Consider the following 12,426-nt stretch of genomic DNA (forward strand, 5'->3'; position numbering starts at 1 on the left):
AAACAAAAATAATTTAAAAGGTAATTTTTTAAAATTTGTTTAAATATATGCAAGTTTAAATGTTTATATGTTTAAAAGTTTATATGTTTAAATATATGCAAGTGCATCATGGGCCTGCAATACCAACTGAGGCCAGGCGTGGGCGCCAGATTCCCCCCCCAAACTGGAGTTCTCTGTAAGAACATTCCAATTCTGGAAAGGAGTTCTTAGGAGGGGAAATAAGGGTCATCAAAAGAGTCAAATCACCAGGGCCTGTAGCAGAGCAGAACCAGCTTCCATTCAACCCACAGCAATCTCCGGCGCATGAATCCTGCTACCAGAATCTGCCTGATCTTCCTGCTTTCTCCTCCCCAGGACCGGGATCACAGACACACACTGAAGTTCATGCTGGGAACCGAATCCAGGATTTAGTGCATACTAGGGGATCACTCTGCCCCTGCTCAAAAATGTCATCTTCAAACTGACATTTGCTCCTGCACTTTACAGCCTTGTTCAACGAGGTAGATACCCAGGCCTTAGCCTGGAGTCACCTAGTCTGCTGGCATTTGTTTGCCCCGAGAGCCGGGCATTCTGATCACTATGTAGGGCCTATAGAATCTTCCCCTTGTTTTGATTAATTGGACTGCCAGTGTCTCATCTAAATCCTCTCTGTACAAGGTACAACCAGGTATTATGACTCCCAACTCCACTTCTTTTATATTCTGTGATGCTGAAGAGCAATCCATAGCCTCACAGGTGCTAGGCAAGAGCTCTGCCACTGAGCTACGTCACTGTGCCTCAGTCTCACTTTTCTTAGTTCCAGAGATGCAGCCCCAGCAGATGTTAGGATTGCCTGTGCAAATCCTGGCAAGGCCCTGATTTATATTCAGGAACATGAGACTACTGACCTAGTCTGCAGATTCTGGTAGCAGGGTCTGAGCCCTTTCTGAGATCCTGCCTCAGATAGATAGATAGATAGATAGATAGATAGATAGATAGATAGAGAAAGAGAGAAAGAGAGCGAGGCAGACAGACAGACAGACAGGAGAGCCGGCTCAACACTAGAGCATTAGTTGCTCTTGCAGACTTGACTTCAATTTCTAGCACCTACATTGGGTGGCTTGCAACCTCCTGTGATTCATCTCAGAGGATCTATACCCATCTTTTGTCCTCTGGAGACAGTGAACATATGTAGTTCACAGAAAGGCAGGTGCGCGCCCGAATACACACAAACACACACATAAAATCAATTAATTAAAAAAACTAAATCACCAAAAATAACATTTGAAAGGGCCAAGGGTACAGCTCAGACACAGAACACTTGTCTAGCATCCACAAGGCCCTGGCTTCCATTCTGTGCATCACAAGAAAGAGACACTTTAAGAAAACTGTGCACTGGGCGGTAATTGCTTCTCATTCCATCTTTCTTTAAACACATCCATATTCATAGGAGGGTGCCAGCGAGTTTGTCTGAAAATTAACTTGCTGTCAAAACAGGCTATCCCCTCCCCCCCAGCATTTAACACTGTGATCTGACTCTCTATCCCCAGCATCTCCTTACAGACCAAAGGCTTCTGGGTGCGAAATAATCTATTAACTTCCCATCAAGAGCCAGGCTGAGCGCCAGCTCTCTTTCTGACAGGGAAATCTGTGGGAGCAGATTCATGACCTACTTTGATGTGGCCACAGAGAGAAGACTCAACCTTGTTAGAAATTCAAATCCATCTTTCCTCTGGAGAGAGACCATAGATGCTGCCCTGGTGCAGTGGCCCCTCCCACTTGGTGATCCTGAATAGTTTTCAGCATCTAATTGGCCAGAAAAGACAGAAAGAAAGGAGAGAGAGAGAGAGAGAGAGAGAGAGAGAGAGAGAGAGAGAGAGAGAGAGAGAGAAAGGAAGGAAGAAAGGAAGGAAGGAAGGAAGGAAGGAAAGGAAGGGAGTTTGGGGGATGGAGCTCAAGCAAAAAGCACCTGTCTAGAATATGCAAAGTCCTGGATCCATCCCCAGATCCACAAAATATAAAATAAAATTAGTTATCTCCCTCCCCAGGGAAAAAGAGAGGGTAGGGGAAGGAAGGGGGAAGAAAGGAAGGAGATTAATTTCCAGGGGATGCTGTTGGCAGACATCTTCATGGACACCCATACATTTGTGGCACACACTCCCACAGACAAACACATGTACACATAAATAAAAATAGATTAATTATTTTTATTTTATGTGTATGGGCATTTTTTCTGCATATATATATATGTGTGTGTGTACCCACGTTCCCATGAAGGACAGAAGGGAACACTGGATGCCCTGGAACTGGAGTTAGATGGTTGTGAGCCACTACATGGGTCCTGGGAATCAAACCCAGGTCCTCTGGAAGAGCTGCCAATGCTTTTAAGAATCTCTCCAGCCCAATAAAAACAAGTCTTTAAAAACTGAAGCCTTGCTGTTTTTCACCTGTGTTGCTTCTGTCAGCAACGGAAATATGGTATTATCATTCATCTCCCAGGAAGCTTGCAGCATAATCTACATATCTATCCACCTTGTCAGCTCTGCATCCTTTGATGTAGCACAGGAAGGCCTCAGAGGCAGCCAAGGACGACCTTGAGTTCCTTCCTCATCTCTCTACCTTCTCCTCCCAGTGCTGGGATTATAGGCCATGGCAGGGTTTGGGGGTTAGTTGGCTGTTTGTTTGTTTGTTTGTTTGTTTGTTTGTTTGAGACGGAGTCTTACTGGCTATGTAAAGCAGGTTGGTATCAATTCACCTACCTCAGCCTTCCGAGTGCTAGGAGTACAGATGTGCACCACCCACCACACCAGGCAACCAGGATGGTTTTGTTGTTATATTATTATTATTATTATTATTATTATTATTATTATTATTATTATATTGTGTGTGTGTGTGCCTGTGCATATTCATGTGTGTGTGTGTGTGTGTGTGTGTGTGTGTGTGTGTGTGTGTGTGTGTGCCACAGAGTAGGTGTGAAGGGCAGAAGACAACTTTCCCAGTCGTTCGCAGTCTCCTCCTACCTTGTTGGCCTCAGGGATCAAATTCAGGTCATCAGGCTTGGTTGCTCGAACCTTTACCTGCTGAGCCATCTGACCAGCTCACCATGTCAAGTTTTATACATTGCCGGGTATGGAACCTGGGAGTGGGGTTGGGGATGGAAAATAAAAGCTAATTCTGAAAAATAAAAATGCCATTTCCAAGGTCAGATGCTTCAGAATGCAGTACTTTGTACCGCCACATGTGGGCGCTCTTACTCTGTCCTTAACATTTTTTGGTTTTTGTTGTTGTTGTTGTTGTTGTTGTTGTTGTTTTTAATTATGTGTATTTTTGCATGAGTGTTGGTGCCTATGGAGGTCAGAAAAAGATGCCAGACCTGGAGCTAGAGTTACAGGCAGCTCACAGTCGTCTGACGTGGGTGCTAAGACTCTCTCTAGTATCCTCTAAAGAGAACAGTACACACATTAACCTCTGAGCCATCTCCCCATGCCCTTCATTCCTTAACTTAGGTTTATTCAGATGCCCTTGGAAGTTTAAATCTATTCTGCGGCTTCATCAAGGAGCATGATCCAAAAGTTTGGTTTTGTTCTCGGGACCTCAAACTGGATTCTCCAGAGTGTCCACAATGTCCCTGACTGCCTTGAAGACAGTCTGGTCAGAGTGATAAATAAATTCATTATCCAGGCAGCTCCCCACCCCCACTCCGCCAGGGCCCTGATGTCTTGTGTCTGGATGTATCTCAAGTCTTTCAGTGGCTCAGCCATTCTTTTCTGGTATCAACAGCTCTTTTCTCTCCCTGAGTGGCTTCTGTCTCTTGAATGAACTTGGGCTCATCCCAGAGCACTCCGGGTCTATTGAAGCTGCAGCCGACTAGCCGGCTGGGAAGAGTGTCAGGGAGAGATAAATCCCAGCTACACATCACAGGGGGACATTGAGTTGCCTCCAGGCCACACAGAGGGGGCCTCTCTCCCCCAGAGATTGAAAGTCACCGACTGCCCAGGCTGGAGTGGCAGCTGACTCAGGGAACAGCAGCTGGCTGTCTTGAGTTTGGCTGGGTGTGGATGGGGAGACAAGCAAAGGTACGGGGGTTGGAGGGATGGAGGTCTCTCCTCTTTGCTGTCTCCTTGTCCACCTCCATGTCCCCTGTGACTACACCCTCCAAGTCTTATTTTCTCAGAGAAGCCCTCCCTCTGACCTCTGAATACCTGACCGCCGTTCCCATCTCTCATGCTATTTATTGGTCTCTTCTCTAGGAGAGGGTACCAGGAGCATACTAAACATCCTGACTCCTTACAGGTAGCAGGCTCCAGGAGGCAGAGCCCAGTCATCATCATCTGAGCAGTCCCTAAAGTGGGTCTCTGACCACTGCTGCTTCCTTTGAGGCTCAGTTAGCACAGCCCATCAATTCTGCATTCAGATCACGTTGTAAGGAAACACAGGGGTTCAACAGCTCTAGATCCCCAGGTCATCCTTATTAACATGACAACAGGATAGGATGGGAATGGATCTAAAGCTGAACAGAGTTTCTGAGTCTTCTTCACTGAACTCCCCATCCAGGCTTTGGGAATGGGAAGGAAGAGGTCATGAAGGAGAGGAAAAAGGAACAAGAAAAGTACTGTTGGGGCTGGAGGTGCCAGCATCCTCTAGGGCATCTGAGCAGTAGGGGGCAAGTGAACCCCACTTTTCTTCAAGCCCACCCTAGTCAACTCTGACTAAATAGTTAAATACAGGACGCTCTATGGTTTTTTTTTTCAGTTCAATAGATCCAGATTCAGGAGTGGGGATACATGTCTGCCATCCCAGCAGTTAGGTTGTATGAGCAGGAGAAGCATAGTTCAAGGTCACCTTCAGTTTGAGCCTTGCCTGGGCTCCATAAGACCCTGACTCAAAACAAAGACAAAACAGCAAAAACAGAAAGCTCTGAAGTTTCTTAAGCCTGAACCATTTCAGAGCTAGATAAGGACTTCTGTCTGACATAGGGAGAGGCACGAGCCCTCTGTCTCTCCTTTACTGGTGCAGAGAGAATTCAGCAGAAGGATCTCAATAGAATTCAAAGGGCGTCAGTGGGGAGAGAAGACAGGGGGAAGCAGGCAGGAATTGCCTGAGGGACGATTCTCATTCGTAAAAGGGAGGAAAGCCAGGCTCTGCAGGTCCCTGGCATCTTCCACAGTCTTCAATCTGAAATCAAAATGGACCTCAGAGGCATACCCCATGCATCGTGCCCTGCATCCGAGGTCCCACTGAGTCCCCACAACAGTCACATGAGGTTAGGGATACACCTTGTCCATTTTACAAAAGAGAAAATCAAGGTCGAGGAGACTAAGTAACTTGACCCATGCTGCACAGTAAGAAGAGAGCTGATGCTCACACCCACTGTGAGCATCCCAACTCTAGAGCCTTTGCTCTTGCCCCAGTGTAGGTTATAGGAGAGGACACTAAGCCCAGAGAACCACCATAGGTAGGTCACATCATTCATGCATTCACTCATTCATTCCCTGAGTTCCATTAGACAGGGCAGTACCACTTCCGTCAGTTCTCTGTGCCCTTGCCTGGATACCAGTCTGGATGCAAATTACACACTCCTGAGGCACAAGATACCTTCCCAGGTTTTCCTCGGGGAAATGGGCCCATCTTCAAGTCCCCCACACCAACCTCTCCCCTAAGGGACAGACACACAAATTACTCTTAATGACTATAACTACCCAGCAAGTACCTGCTGGGAGACAGGTGCCCACAAGCACTGTGGGGTTGCAAAGGCCTTTAAGGAGCTCTTTCCATGTACCCATCCACCCACCCATCCATCCATCCACTCATCCATCTACCCACCCATCCATCCATCCACTCATCCATCTACCCACCCATCTATCCATCCACCCACCCATCCATCTACCTATCCACCCACCCACCCATCCATCCACCTATTCACTCACCCACCCATCCATCCACTCATCCATTTACCCAGCCATTCACCCACCAACCCACCCATCTATCAACCCATCCATCCAACATCAGTTTCCCAACAGAGAGGAAAACAGATAAACATTCAAGATGATGGGACAAATTAGGACAGGGAGCCCAGAGCTGAGCCATCTTGGAATCAGACTTGGGGAAGGATTCCTGGTAGGAGCTGCAGAACGCTCAGGGCTGAGGACCTTTCCCGCTCTCTATAGGAGGTAAACAGACTCTAGCATGGCCTCTGGCTTGTGTCAGTTACTTTTCTCACTTCTGTAACCTTGCCTGGCTGGTACTTATTTATTCATATGAAGCAAAAGTTGGGGCTTAGGAAGATAAAGATAGCTTTCTTATTTATTTTTATGTATCTATTTATTCATGTATTTATTTCTATGTCAGGATTTCATTCTTGTCCAAGATGCCTTTTTTTTTTTTTTTTTTTTTTTTTTTTTTTTTTTTGAGACACGGCTTCTTTGTGGCTAGCCTGAAACTCACTATGTAGACCAGGCTAGTCTCACACTCACAGTGATCTATCACCCTCTGTCCTGTGAGTGAGTGCTAGCATTAAAGGCATATGCCACTCCACACAGCTAGAATAACTCTTTTAAAAGATTTTAGGTAAGCCAGGGAGTAGTGGTACACGCCTTTAATCCCAGCACTCAGGAGGTAGAGGCAGGTGGATCTCTGTGAGTACGAGGCCAGGCTGGTCTAAAGAGTGAGTTCTAGGACAGCCAGAGCTGCACAGAGAAACCCTGTTTTGAAAAACAAAAAACAATCTTCTTAGGTGAATGAGAGTTTTACCTGCCATGTATGTATACCACATGTGTGCCTGGTGTCCCAAAAAGCCAGCAGTGGGCCTCAGATCACCTGAATACGGAGTTACATGTGGTTAGGCTCTGCCATGTGGATGGTAAGAATCGAACCCGTGTCTTCTGCAACAGCGACAAATGTTCTGCTGAGCCGTCTTTCCAGCCTTGTCCAGGATGGGTTTGAGTTTCCCACCCTTTGTGGAACTGCACCCTAGGCTGGCTCTTTTCAGCTCGTTGTCTTCTAAATGCTGCAGGCTTTTTAGTATAGGCATTATACTTAGCAAGGCATAGGTTGTATTTGTTTGGACTTTTGATTTTTGGTGTAACACTCACGCAGAAGTTAGAGGACGATTTTCAAGGGCCAATTCTCTCCTTCCACCATGCAGGCTGCAGGGATAGAATTCAAGTCTTCATTCTTGGGAACAAGTACTTTTTCTGCTCACCCTTCTTTGTGCGTGTTATCCTTTGGGATGGTTTCTCTTTTTTTCTTTTTCTTTCTTTCTCTCTTCCTTTCTTTCTTTCTTTCTTTTTTTTTTTTTGTTTGTTTGTTTGTTTGTTTTTGAGACAGAGTATTACTCTGTAGCTGAGGTTGGCCTAGAACTCACAGCAATCATCTTGCTTCATCCTCCCAAAAGCTGGGGCTACAAGCGCACACACCCCTACATACACCCAGTGAGGTACTGACCTGTCCATGGACAGGGCTGCCCCACACAGGCCTTTCCTTGTATGGGGAAGGGGGAGGGAAGCACAAAGAACTCAAGAGGTTGATGCTGCACTGAACAGATGACCAGGAGCCTTGTCCCTCTCCTCCCCTCCCTTTCCCACTGTCACATGTGTCTCCAGTAAGCAATCAGTCACTTTAGAAGACATGGGATTAGCTAAAGAATTGGCTCCTGAGAGGACCCATCAAAATGACAGGCTGACCTCGGTTTCGGCACAGAGTCAATGAGAGACTAAATCCCTGGGAAACCAAAGAACCCGAACCAGTAGTCTCCTTTGGGAGCAGGTGGTGGACAAGGACAGATGAAGGACACCCCTTCCTACTTCCCTGGGTTTTAAGCTCTTTTTGTGCAGAAAGTCTGTCCAAGTAATTAACAGAAGTAATTAGGGGTCAGATGGTCACAAATGAAAACCACTCAGCACGCAGTCACAAGGCCAAGACTGTTTGTGTCAAGTAGACGGAGCTGCCCTGATGTGTCCCAGTGGTGTGACCCAAGGCCTTCTTTGTCCTTGCTTTGAGGGGGGAAGCCCTGGTGAGGTCTGGGGTTACATCCATAGCCAGCAGTCCAAGCTGCAATAGAGATGTGTAAATTCTCAGGCCAGGAGCACCAACACAGCTCCCGACATCACCGCAGCCCTGAGCTCAGAGTTGTGCCCTGTGTGTCTTCTGCAAGACAAAGAGGGCTCTTTCTTTAATGTACTCAACACTGATCTTGTTGGCCATATTCCTCACAGAGTATGGGTTCCTTTTAGAAAACGGAAGGAAATCAGTCACTTATCTGTCTGCTTCGTTACATATCACCCATCCACCTGTCCATTCAAACCACCCCCCTACTCACAACCGTCCTATCTACAGTCCACTCACCTGGCCATACACCCTGATGTATATTCACCATCCACATGCAGCCATCAGTTTTCTACTCACCCAAATGTTTCCCCATAACCCTCTGTACTGGCTAGTTTTGTGTCAACTTGACACAAGCTGGAGTAATCACAGAGAAAGGAGCTTCAGTTGGGAAAATGCCTCTACAAGATCTAACTGTAAGGCATTTTCTCAATTAGTGATCAAGGGAGGAGGTCTTCTTGTGGGTGGTGCCATCTCTGGGCTGGTAATCTTGGTTCTCTAAGAGAGCAGACTGAGCAAGCCAGTAAAGAACATCCCTCCATGGCCTCTGCATCAGCTCCTGCTTCCTGACCTGCTTGAGTTCCAGTCCTGACTTCCTTTGGTGATGAACAGCAACGTGGAAGTGTAAGCTGAATAAACCCTTTCCTCCCCAACTTGCTTCTTGGTCATGATGTTTCTGCAGGAATAGAAACCCTGACTAAGACACCTCCTACTAGCTATACACCCACCTGGATGGACATCTGCAGACACTGCCCCACGTGTTCACCCATTCCTTTGCCCATACACCCATGTATTTGCTCACCCATGTACAGCCAACCCACCATCTATTCATCCATCCACCTGGCCATGTAGCTTCATATCTATTCACCCATATGTGCCACCCACCCATCTATCTATCCTTCCAGCTGCTCATCCACCCAGATGGGACACTCTTGCATTCACCCACCCACCCACCTTTTTTTTTTTTTTTTTTTTTTTTTTTTTTTTTTTTTTTTTTGGTTTTTCGAGACAGGGTTTCTCTATAGCCCTGGCTGTCCTGGAACTCACTTTGTAGACCAGGCTGGCCTCGAACTCAGAAATCCACCTGCCTCTACCTCCCGAGTGCTGGGATTAAAGGCGTGCGCCACCATGCCCGGCTCAACCCACCTATTTTTATGAATCAGTGTGCAACCCACACAAGCACCCATATTTCATCCACCCATTCACCCACCCACCCACCTATCAGTTCATCTCCTCCATCCACTGATTTCACAAATATTTATTAGGATCATTGAAACTCAAGCCAAGTCTTCACTGGGCATGTAGTAAGAAGGACAATCGTAGACTTTGTTCCTGCAGTTTAGGATATAGTCCAGAAAGATTGTGCACAAGCAAGCAACATCCCAGCTGACAACCATAAGAACCAAACAGAGTGTTATGGTTTGTATATGTTCCGCCCAGGGAGTGGCACTATTAGTAGGTGTAGCCCTGTTGGAGTAAGTGTGTCACTGTGGGTGTGGGGCTTTAAGACCCTCATCTTAGCTACCTGGAAGTCAATATTCTGCTAGCAGCCTTCAGATAAAGGACTCTCAGCTCCTCCTGCACCATGCCTGACTGGATGCCACCATGTTCCTCGCTTGATGATAATGGACTGAACATTTGAAACTGTAAGCCAGTCCCAGTTAAATGTTGCCCTTATAAGAGTTGTCTTGGAATCCCAGCACTAGGGAGGCAGAGGCAGGCAGATTGCTGAGTTCGAGGCCAGCCTGGTCTACAAAGTGAGTTCCAGGACAGCCAGGGCTATACAGAGAAACCCTGTCTCAAAAAACCAAGAAAAAAAAAAAAGAGTTGTCTTGGTTATAATGTCTGTTCACAGCAGTAAAACCCTAACTAAAACACAGTGTAAGATGGAATTACAGTTCTCCAAACAGGGCATACCATTTTATTTTCTTTGGACGTTCAACTATGGGCTGGGCTCGTCCACACTGCAAGTAAGTAGGAAGAAATCATGTACTGACCCTGCCTAGACACGCTCTCTCAGACACACCAGAAAAGATGCTATATCACATATCTGGGCATCCTTTAGCCCAGGAAAGAGGACACTCAAGTTTAGTTATCACAGAGGGCAGCCAGTAAGAAGTTCCTGGGCTGGACAGGAGAGGCCCCTCTGATGAGGTAATATTGAGGTGAGACTTGGGTGCCAAGTGGGAACAATGGTTTAGGGAATGAGTATACAGAGGGAGTCAGGTAGAATAGCCTCAACCTCCTCTGGGACAAGCTAGGACTATGCAAAAGACCTGAGATGGAAGGAGGTTGGACAACCCCAGTAGTACAGGACTATCCTCTGGGCCAAACCGCTGCCATCTTCAGGAGTTCTGCTGGGCCCACTTGCAAAAGAAAAATCACAGCAGGGCTTTATTGACTGTGGACATTTTCTCATAGAAGGAATAGGCAGCGAGGGTCACGAGAGCCTTTCCTGAGTACCTGGCTGCCCTCCCAACCAGTTGCATGTGATTCTACTCTCATTGCAAGTGGCCTCAAGGTTTGGGGATAAAAGTGGGAAAGGACTAGGGGCAGAACTCCGTCTGTACAGCCATGGGAAGATGTCATCCCTGCTGGTGGTAGAGTCTCCCATTGTGGCTGCTTTAAGGTCACCCATGCTCCCACAAGTAACCACTCACTCGTTACTTGGTAACAAAGCCAAATCAACTCTGTTATCGCAGTGAGCTTTGGTGGAATTGTACCTCCTACCTGAGTTTGTCACTGGTGAATGTTGTTTACGTATCTCCCAGGGAAGGAATCTTCTCTCCAAGAGGCTTCACAGCTTAAGGACCAACAGGATGTCCCCTAAGACTGTGCAGAGGAGACTATTACAATATTATGCCCAAATGCAGCAAAGCCCCTTCAGGCTTACTCTCCCCAGTTAAGGACTCGTTGCTAACTGTGATATACAAACAAGAGTTCAAACAACACCTAATTTCATGTGATGATCAACTTCAGTTTGCCTATGTGATCTGCTCTGCAGAAGGCTACCTTCCTTCAAGGGTCAGAGCCTTGAACGTGCTGAGGTTGCCTTGGAAACCAGATAAGAAGTCAGCCCATGATGCTTGCAAGTAAAGGAGTGATTGAAGGCCGGGCAGTGGTGGCACATGCCTTTATTCCCAGCACTTGGGAGGCAGAGGCAGGTGGATTTCTGAGTTCGAGGCCAGCCTGGTCTACAAAGTGAGTTCCAGGACAGCCAAGGCTACACAGAGAAACCCTGTCTCAAAAAACCAAAAAACAAAAGCAAAAACAAAAATAGGAGTGATTGAGAGTCTGACTAGAAGAAAAGAAAGAGGAGAGGGAGGCTAGGGAAGTAAGAGAAGAGGGAACATGAGATTTAGCTTGAAGCCATCCAATACAGAAGCCTCTGGGAGATTGTGGTTAGCTTCATGTGTCAAGTTGACTGGGCTGGAAAGTGCTCAGATGTGTGCTTAGTCCCAAGTGTGTCTACTGCAGCTATTTCTAGCCAAATCAACACACTTAAATCGAGTGATTGTGTAGCATGATGTTGGTATCAGTCAATCCATTCGGGGCCTGAGTAAATCACAGAGGCAGCAGAGGAGAAACTCACTCTCCCTGACTGCTCAACTAAGCCTTCTACCGCCCTGGCTTGGGACTGCAGCATCAACTCTTCTGTCTCCAGCTTGCCAACTGCAAATCGTGGTACTTGTCCTCACCCACCTATGTGAGCCCGGTTCCTTCAGTCCATCTCTTGATACGGCGTCCCTTGTATGCCTTGTTTCTCTGGAGATCCCTGATGCACACAGCATCCGGTCACACTAGAATGCCTCCTATGAGTTACTCTCTGTCCTGGGACCTCATTTATTTCCTTTTTAAGAGTCTGCTACTGTTTCCCAAGTGATCATTTTGCTTCCTTGTATTTTAAAGAAAAGGCCATGCTTCCAGTGTGATGTGCCCATGTGGTCCAGTACAACCCAGAACCTGGCATTCAGCAAGGGCTCAGTAGTAATCACAGAAACAAGACTTTGTTCTTTCTTTCTTTGTATGTGTGTGAGCTTATGTGTACTGTGTGCATATAGGAGCCTCCCTGGAGGCCAGGAGGAGGCATTGGCTCCCCTAGAAGTAGAGTTACAGATGGTAGTGAGCTGCCACATGGGTGCTAGGAACCAAACCAGGGTCCTCTGCAGGAGAAACAACTGATCCAGACTGCTGAGCCATCTCTCTAGTCCCCAACTTTTTGTCCTATTGAGACAGGGTTGCTTGAAGTCCAGACTGGCTGTGAACAACTGACCCTCCTGCCTCTATCTCCCAAGTGCTGGGATTATAGGGGTGCACTGCTGCACCTGGCCTTTAAGGTATGCA

This window comes from Mus caroli, unplaced genomic scaffold, assembly GCF_978045245.1.
Source record: "Mus caroli unplaced genomic scaffold, Mus_caroli_1 scaffold_6, whole genome shotgun sequence".
Taxonomy (NCBI): domain Eukaryota; kingdom Metazoa; phylum Chordata; class Mammalia; order Rodentia; family Muridae; genus Mus; species Mus caroli.